Genomic DNA, 10194 nt, shown 5'->3' with positions numbered 1-10194 from the left:
CATATTGGCCTAAAATATGGTGGAAATATCAGTTACCTAGACAGATCATTTTCTTTTTGATTTTTTAAAAACTTAAAAAAATTCTGACCGATGGACATACTTACTGATTTTAAAAGCAACAAAGGAAGGGTGAAAAATAGGGAGAGAAATATTGATGTGAGAGAGAAACATTAGTTGGTTCTCTTTTATACACACCCTTATATACACTGGGGACTTGAACCCATGACCTTCAGGTTTATGCGATGATACCCCAACTGAGCCACACTCACCAGGACATCATTTCATTTTCTTAAACTTAAAGTAATAATTCATACTTCTATAGAACCAATGAAATGCCAGGCACTGTCATAAAACACATAAATATACACACATACAACTCATTCATTTCTCTAAAGCAACCTTATGAAGGGGTCACTTTTTCAAATTTGCCTCTCTTTGTTCAATCTAGTAAATGGGCACTAAGATTTTGCCACTTCTCTGGATCTTCATTATTCCATAGGGCCTCCCATGTTCATGTAAAAATCTACATGTTTTCACCTGGTAATCTGTTTTATGTCAATTTAATCCTCAGGACCAACTGGATTCCCTAAGAGGATAAAGATAAAGTTTTGCTTCTCCTGTGCTAATAAATGTGTGCAACTTAGTGGAAGTTTTAACAGATATTCTTTCTTTTGCAAGAGAATTAGGGGATGATAGTGATCAGCAACCAAGTATTTATTAAAGACCTACCATACGACAGACACTGGAAATACAAAGATAGTCAAGACCTGAGTCTTGCCCCATGGCTTACCTTCTAGGGAGTGATGAACACGTGCAGATGAGGGCAGGGTGTGGTGGAGGCACTATGATAGAGGTCCATAAGAGTGGAGTGGGACATGCAATTCTCCTTGGAGTCTTCACAGAGCATTTGACCCACTGAACTTTTGGATTGTCTTTTACCAGAACATGGCCTGGTGAAGCTGAAGTCATGTGTAAGGATTCTACAATTTCTAACCCTGTACTTGAGGCAATAGGGTGGTTCTAGCTATAATATTTTATCTAGGTTACAGTATCTTGCACAATTAAGAAAAGGCATTGCTAAGTTTGTAACATTTAATGTAAAGGTCTTGGTCAGCACTAGGAGGCAGAGAATGGAGACAATATCCTTCAGTTAAAAGTAGAAGAAACTACAGGTCTCTGTAGATACACTGAAACCTCTTTCCATTTGCCCAATTTTTGTTTATGAGAAAATTCATCAGCCACAGTCACTGACATTGACTCAATATCCAGAATAATAACAGTATAAAAGGTCACAACAAATAGAGATGAATACCTTTGAGAATTGTTTAATCTAATAATTTTAACATATAGAATTATTTTTATTTATTGTTTTTTTATTTTAATTTTTGTTCAAGTACAGTTTTCTACCCTTTACCCCCCATCCCAGCCCACCCCCTCAGCTCTCCCCATTTCCCTCCCACCTCCACCCTCCCCCTTGTTATTGTCCATGTGTCCTTTATACTAGTTCCTTCAAACCCTTCCCCTTGCCCCCTGATATTCCATCCCTTCTCCCCTCTGCTCACTGTCAGCCTGTTCTCAATTTCAGTGTCTTTGGTTATATTTTGCTTGTTTGTTTGTTTTGTTGTTTAGATTCCTGTAAAAGATGAGATCGTATGGTATTTGTCTTTCACCACCTGGCTTATTTCACTTAGCATAATCCTTTCCAGTTCCATCCATGCTGTTGCAAAGAGTAGGAGCTCCTTTCTTTCTGCTGCATAGAATTCCATTGTGTAAATGTACCATAGTTTTTTGGTACATTTGAAAAAATGTACCAAATACTTGAAAAAAACCATGGGACTTTTAGAATTATTTAGCATTTTTTTTAGGGGCTAAAAATGCTGGGACCTGCAAAGCACTTTATGACAGTAGTGTATTGGGAATAAGGTTGTAAGGATGGTGTCATCCAATAATGCGTGTATGTGCCTGTGTGTGTGATTTAACAGTTTCAAATAGTAACATGTGATGTAAACATGCCAACATAATTTACCAAAGACCCTTTACCTTAGCTTGTTAAATCAACCACACTTTTGCATACACATTCATATCTAAAATCATGCATATTCTATGGTTGTTTACTTATGAAGTTCCATATTGAGTAAGATTGAACTCTTGCCCTGAGCATACTATAAATTTTCACATGATAGCATTTCAATAGAATTTCAAGTATTTGTAGGTCACTAGCAATCTATGCTAACTTTTAAAAGGTGTGTAAATTGAGCATGTTATTCAAGTCATGAATTCTTGAAAACTCACTGGCTATCATCTTGGAGCATGCTGTGCATCTTAATTTTGCCTAAGGAATGTGCCTGAGGGAAATATTTGGCCATTAACACTATAAAAACTTTATCAGATTACTGGGCACTGGGTTCATAAAAGATACACAGTAGTCATGAAAAAAGTCAAAGTTCCAATTTGAATGTGTAAATAACCACTATGAAATGGGAGGCAAAACATGAGTTCTTCAGCCTTACAGTCCTAAAGAACATACATTGCCTGATTTCTCTCAGCTTACACACTATATTCTTTGTCTGAGTTAGGGAGATCCATGGAAGGCCTCAAAGCCCTGTTCTCTCCTGCACCAGGGAGAGCTTGAGAGAATGACTGTGCCACATGGAGAGTGTGAAATGGCTGTGGGGAATTCCCTTTCAGAAATCCTAGAATCCTGGTATGCAGGGTGACACAGGGATTTGAGAAGCTGTCAGCATGAAAAAAAGATACCATCTCTTACCTCCCCTAAAAAAGATCATTATAGTGTGCTTTCATCATATTCTTTGAAATGAATTCTCAGAAATTAAGACACATTATCCACATGCAAGTACAAAATTCCAGTGTTGGTGATGATGTGGAGAAATTAGAACTCTCATCCATTGCTGGTGGGAATGTAAAATGGTGCAGCCTCTTTGGAAAATACTTTGGCATTTCCTCAAAATATTAAGCCTAGAATTACCATATGGCCCAAAAATTTTACCCCAGGTATACGTTCAAGAGAAGTGAAAACTTATGTCTATGCAAAACATGTCTGTACACAAATGTTCTTATCAGCATTTTTCATAATAGCCAAATTGGAAATAACCCAAATGTTCATCAACAGATAGATGGATAAACAAAATGTGGTATATTTACACAATGGAATATTCAATATTTTATAAAAACAATAAAGTTCAAATACATGCTACAACATGGATGAACCTTTAAAACATTATTATGCCAAATGAAAGAAGCAATAATAAGAGATCACGTATTGTGTGACTCCATTTATATGAAATTTCCAGAATAGGCAAATTCATAGATATAGAAAGTAGGTAAGTGATAATTATACAGTGGCAATGGTTTTACAACTCTTTGAATACATTTTAAAAAATTGAATTGTACACTTTAAAAGAGTGAATTTTATGGTTTATGAATTAGATTTCAATAAAGCTTTCGGAGCTGCTTTAGATAGTCCAAGCTATATCCCTATAAATTTCCATAAGTGATCAAGATTTAACTAGTTACTCACCTTGGCCAGGTAGCTAAGTTGTTGGTGCAGCTAAATTGTTAGTGCACCATCTCAATATGCCAAGGTTGTGGGTTTGGTCCCCAGTGAGGGCACATACAAGAATCAACCAATGAATATATCAATAAGTGGAATAACAAATGTATCTCTCTCTTTTTCAAATCAGTAAATGTAAAGTTTTTTTTTAAGATTTTATTTATTTATTTTTAGAGAGGGGAAGGAGGGAGAAAGAGAGAGAGAGAAACATCAATGTGTAGTTGCCTTTCATGTGGCCCCCACTGGGGACCTGGCCTGCAACCCAGGCATGTGCCCTAACTGGGAATCAAACCTGTGATACTTTGGTTCACAGCCCTCACTCAATCCACTGAGCTACGCCAGCCAGGACCAAAGTTTTTTTAAAGTAATTTTTGAAATGTATTATAGCCTAAAGATGAAATAAAAAAATTAAGATAAGCAAAGACAACAAGGCAGTAAGAAGTCATTCTTTCACATGTTAGAATTTCATGTTTTCAAACATCTGAAGAGAATCATCCATTAAGTGAATGAGGATAATAATAGTTTTGTTTTCTTTTTTTTAAAGATTTTATTTATTTATTTTTAGAGTGGGAAGGGAGGGAGATAGAGAGAGAAAGAGAGAAACATCAATGTGCAGTTGCTGGGGGTTATAGCCTGCAACCCAGGCATGTACCCTGGCTGGGAATCGAACCTGCGACACTTTGGTTCACAGCCCGTGCTCAATCCACTGAGCTACGCCAGCCAGGTAATAGTTTTGTTTTCATAATGTCTTTACAGATGGTCTTATTCAAACACATTCTGAGTGATGATCAATACAGAAGCTTATAGAGGACTGCTATGAGACTCTGAATTGGAGATGAGACCAAAGAGGGTGTTCTCTGAGGTAGCATTTCTTATTTGTCTTTGTATTTTCCAGGGTATGGAGTACCTTGTGTTAGTTGAAGAGAGGATTAAATGAGTCATCATTTTATAGCTGTCTTTTTCTGAGTGACATCTTCAACCAGCAAGAAAATAAATATCCTTTTATTTCTGGATACCATAATTTCAAAGAATAGCCCATTCTGGAATATGCTAGACATTCATAAATGTTTCATGAAAGAATGCAGGAAGTAATAAGTATGTGAATGGTAAGTGTGGACTATGTACAAGTGGATATCAGAACAGAACCTCCTACCTTAGTGTCTTCCTTTGTCTCCAGGGTAAGCATTGGAATTTTGAAGCTTTTTTCAAAAATGAAATGAAATTCCTATGACAATTTGGGCCACTTGCCATTTTTGAAAATGATTTTTAGCAAAAATCAGTCTCATGGTATTGGCATAGTTTGTAGTCAGATTTTGATATTTGTTAACTTAAAAAAACATGAAGGACATCATTGGATTTTTCTAAAAACAAACAAATAAACAAACAAAAACAAGTTGATTCACATTTGCTACAGCCCCCCTCAACATCTATTTATTAGGTCAAAGCTCATAACTCAGAAGGGCAGAAATGACATGTCAAATTAATTGGTTTTTAAACATTCTGAGAATTCCTTACAGATTTATGTATATGGATTTACAGCTTCTGAGATCAGGTGCGAAGTAGGTACATCAGATTTCTCATGGAGAAATTCTTAAACTAAAAAAATGGTATGAAAATATTATAATACCTGTAAATATCATTGTATTTTACATTTACAAAAATATTACAATTTGCTCTCTTACTTCTAGAGCTTAAATAGTTATTCTAGTTTTGTCTAATAATGTGGCACCTTTTTCCCACCCTTTGACAGCTCATCAAAACTCATAATACAATAAGTTACCTATATTACCTCCATTTATAGTCACATCTCAAACTAACCCTATTCATTAACTCCCTTGTCTAGACAAACTTTTTAAATTAATTCTTGGCCCTGTAACTTTACTGCCTCTACTTCCTTGTCTTAACATCTTTTTCCCATTAAAATCTTACTTGCCATTCCTTAACACAAAATCTATACTGTAAAATGGTCTCTGAATAAAAGATTACAAGTATATAATTCTACTCTGAACTCTTAACAATTATTATCTGTATTAGACAGGTGGAATACACATTTACAACTTCATTTTGAAGTTACGTGTAGGTATATTCATGCCCAGAGTGAGATTATAAATGCCTGGAATTCATGGATCACCCTAATTGATTTTTGCAAGTTGCTTCACAAATGGCAGCCTTGCTATGAATGTTTGTTGACTGTGTGAGTGAAAGAGAAGATATGAAAACAGAGACAGTTACTCATCTGAGTTGTCTAAATGGTGATTGATTAATCAAATACAGTAGCACATACTGTTCTTCCTTCTGACCTGTGCTGTTGTTTTGGAGATCAAGATTCTCTGGTCACTAAGTAATCATATGTATGGATATACTTCCTTGAGGTGTGCTTGAAAAGGACTCTGATTGTCACACTTAAAGCAAAGACCAGGGCTAGTCTTGTTCCAGCCCTCTCTTGTTTTTTGCAGAGGCATACTCCATGCAACACCCTTTGTCACAAAATGGTCATCCATTGTTCAAAACAGTGTTTAAAATTTCACTTCAGAATGCTTACAAGTAACTCAGGATGAATAGATGTATTTTCGGGTGACAATAAGTTTGATTTTTTAACCAAAATTGTAATTTTGGTCTCTCTTATGTAGCAGAATGTTATAGCAACAGCGCCACAGGATTTCAGTAAGTACCCTGTGCACATTCAACCAGGTGGATTGTTTTCAAAGAGTTCCAACACAGACCACTCGGTACAAAGGGTCAAATGCAGTCCAAACAAATGCTTGACAATAACAGGTACAAAGGGCTGTGTCCTTGGTGAATGATTAATCATAAGCTATCATAAACAAAAGTGTTCTATACATTTGATAAACAGGTTTGTAAAGAACACAGGAAATACAAAGGGCAGTCATATCTTTCAAAATTAAATGTCAGTCATAAGACAGCTGGGTGACACTTGGGGCATCCATGTATTTAGGGGATTTTGTTTAACACTTTGAATTAGGCTACAGTGGCTATGTCGGCACCCTGACGTTGGTAACATACATGGCATCCATAATTAAAATGTGCCCTTTGTATTCTTATGTATTCCTTTCATTCCATTCTCTGTTCAGTAGACTACGTTATGCACACTCACTCTCAGAAGCAAATGTAATGGGACACCACTTTTCTTCTCCTATACTCTCTCATAGGAATCAAGGGAGCAATAGCCATGACAACCACAGAAAGGCTGATAAACCAGTTTTGCAAATATAAAAATGAAATGCTTTGTTGCATCTTCAGAGTAGTCTAAGAATAAATGTGGGACTATAAAAAAAGGAAATAAGTTTTATTCTTTTTCACAAATGTGTTGGAATGATACAGCCAAATGCATGTGACCATCTCAAGTGGCCTCTTTAGATAATTAAACAAATATTTTTAAATTTTCCAATAATTTTGCTATAGTTCAGAATACTTCTAAAGCTTAACTTTAGAAATCATATTAAACAATACTTTGTGAATCACATAAAAAAGAACTTTCTTCCTTAGTAATGGTCAGCTGTGGCATGGGTAGGGTTATTAGTGTCCTTCTTGATACAAAATAGGTAAACTAAGTCCATTGTGCAGGCAAAGAAAATGATTGCATTAAAAAAATCCATGGGCCAACCAGAAGTTAGGCAGACCTCAGTGACTTATGGAAATTATCATGAAATGCAAAGGGAATGGGGCCTGGTGATAACAGCACTTTCAAGGGGTCATGTGCCAGTTGAGAGGCTTTAGAAATGGGTTCTTAGTCTTGTAATTGTAGGGGGCCTACAATACAACACCTCCCACTTCTTCAGTACCAAAGTTCATGCATTGTATTTCTAAGGATAATAATGACAAATAAAAATGAAACAACAAAACATGTTAATTTCAGAGCCTTTTGGTCATGAAGGGTGAGATACCTGGTTAGGGCATGGGGAAAAAAGGAAATAGAGAAACAGGAAGGCCAAAAAATATAGACCCATGTGTCCTCTAAAGGATTCTTTCTTTTATGTGGATCTTAGTTTTTTTAATTTCTTTTTATAATTCTAGAACCTATATTCTCTTCATTCTCCTCCTCTCAGGAATACAGGGTCTGAAGGGTCCATAAATGGAGTTCCCCCCAGGAAACACTTTTTCTCTACTTTTTATTATGGCCCTGCCTGTAGGAAAGAACCTCAGAGTTGATGTGCATCTAGAGGCATGGTCCTGTGAGACCTCTTTCCTGCACCAGCCTCTCAATGTGTCCCAGCCTCTCAGCTTCCAAATAGTCATGATGCTTACTTCCCTTCTGCCCAGCCTGTAAAAGACTGTGAAGGCCAAAACCCTTGGGTTCCGAATGGATATTATAGATTCTGTGATTTTTTTTACCACTTTATGCTAGAATTCATCTCTCTTTTGAGAGGTTCTCCAAAGGGACTCTTTTCCTTAGAGAGAAATCTCAACATCCCACAAAGTGATATAAGCCATAAAGGAGAAAATGCAAGTAACTCATATAATGCAGGGCTGGGGCATAGTGGGAACTCATTTGATAAATTATTCTTCCCCCAGAAAGCTCAGACAAGCATCACATGATTAGGACCTTACTAATCTGAAATTTGTCCCTTATAACTTCATTAATTCTAGGTGTAGTCATGAAACTTTACAAAACAAAGACAACTTTTAAAGATTCTGTGTCTGCTTTTCCTCATGTCAACTGTTTCTTGTAGGATGTGGCTATTTTCCTATCAGGTTCCAGTTTATTCTTGCCTGCCACAAATATTTAATAATTACCATTTTGATGTAAATTTTAATGTATTACATATTATTTATAGGTTGTAAACCTTAAATGTATACAACTTTTAATTGTCAACTATACTTCAATAAAGCTGGGAAAAATTTGTGTGTATATATATCTATTTGATAATTTATATATATATAAACATATGTGTATTTATAATATATGTATATATTATATATTTGTATCTATAAAATACTGCTATACTATTTTGTGGTTTATTTTTTAACTTATACTTCCCTTTCTAAAATTCTCTCAAACCATGCTTAAAACTATTTAGATTAATAATGATGATGAGGGTGACTATGTGCAATGCCAGGCAGGTACTTGGGATAATGAGGGGAGCACAGTGTAGGGTATATGGTTTCTGACCACTAAGGTCTATACCTGAAACCGGTACAAAATAGTCTTAAATGTAAACTGTAATTGAAAAATTCTTCTAAAAAATGATGGTAAGGGTAAATGTATAATGAGCTCTTGTTATGGACCACATACTATACCAAATATATTTCATTCACGTCAGTCCTCTGAGGTAGGTATGCTTATCATCAATATTTTATAGATAAAAACCACAATCAAGTCACAGTGTGTACAGGCTGGAAAGCTACCAAGCTCACCTGGAACGACAAGGACAAAGACAAGATTTAAACCTAAATATGACCAGTTCCGGAGCCTACACTCTTCTCTGCATTCTGTTATGCCTTTCTGGTTCTCCTTTATATTTTGAATATACTAAAATGACCTTTTTGTCACTCGTTAAAATTTTCTAACTTCACGTCTTTGGAACTTTAGCCTAGTGTATTTTCAGCAGTCTACCTTTCTGGTTGTATGTTTATCTTAAAATTATGTATATAAACTGCAAAAAATCTGAGCCTGTAGATTATCTACCTGATGGACACCAGTTCATGAACTTCATGCTTTCAGGTATGTTCCTTTTTTTTCATTTGAATCAGAATTGCTTTTCAAGTTCCATTGCATGGGATCTACTTAGGTTTCCTTAGAAACTATTGAAGTGCCTTGCAGATTCCATGGTTATGTGCGTAACTTTGGAAAGTTCTGTCTCTGCTTCCTAGGGTACCTGTTCCTTTCTTGTCAACCAGTAGTCAACCTCAATGTGTTTTCATTTTAGCTTGCAGGACAGATAGTCTCTGTCACAAATGGTCAAATCTGCTGTTGCGGTGCAAAAGCAGCCAGAAGCAATATGTAAAGAATGGGCAAGCTGTGTTCCAAATAAAACTTTATTCCTAAAAGCATTTGAAGAGCAGAATTTGCCTGTGGGGTGTATTTTTGCCTCCCCCAGCCATAGACTGTAAAATTTCCTGTGGAAAATCAAAGTTGTTATGCAATAGTCAATCACTGTGGATTAATGATTAAGTTCAACACAATGAAAACCAAACTCCTTTCTCTACTAAAATTAGCTCCTTCCTCACATTTCCCTATTTCTGTCAGTGATAACAATGTTTTCCAACTCATACACATTTAAAAACATGGAATGGAATATTTTTTTCCTCCTTTCTGCTAACTGCCACCTATCTCACATCTGTGTGTTTCCATTTTCATAGCTGTCATTATTTTATCACTTCACATATGTACTTATATTCTTGGCTTTGGGACTGGTTGATTTACTTTCAGGCTTTTTCCCCCAACTCATTCTTAGCATGCCTTTTGGTTTATCATTCATAAAATGTTACTTTTATTAATTCTTTACTCTTCAGTCTTTAAAATCTGCCAAATTCTGACCTGAATCTACCTTTCTCCTACACTCACCTGCTGCATAAGTCCACTAATGTTGTTTTCTTTTTTTATCCACTCTGTTGGGGTATGATTGACACATAAAAAGCTGCACATATTTAATGTATACAAG

The sequence above is a fragment of the Phyllostomus hastatus genome, unplaced genomic scaffold, assembly GCF_019186645.2.
Source record: "Phyllostomus hastatus isolate PE091 unplaced genomic scaffold, TTU_PhHast_1.1 phas_scaffold_46, whole genome shotgun sequence".
NCBI classification, from domain to species: Eukaryota; Metazoa; Chordata; class Mammalia; order Chiroptera; family Phyllostomidae; genus Phyllostomus; species Phyllostomus hastatus.
This window is presented reverse-complemented; position numbering follows the sequence as displayed.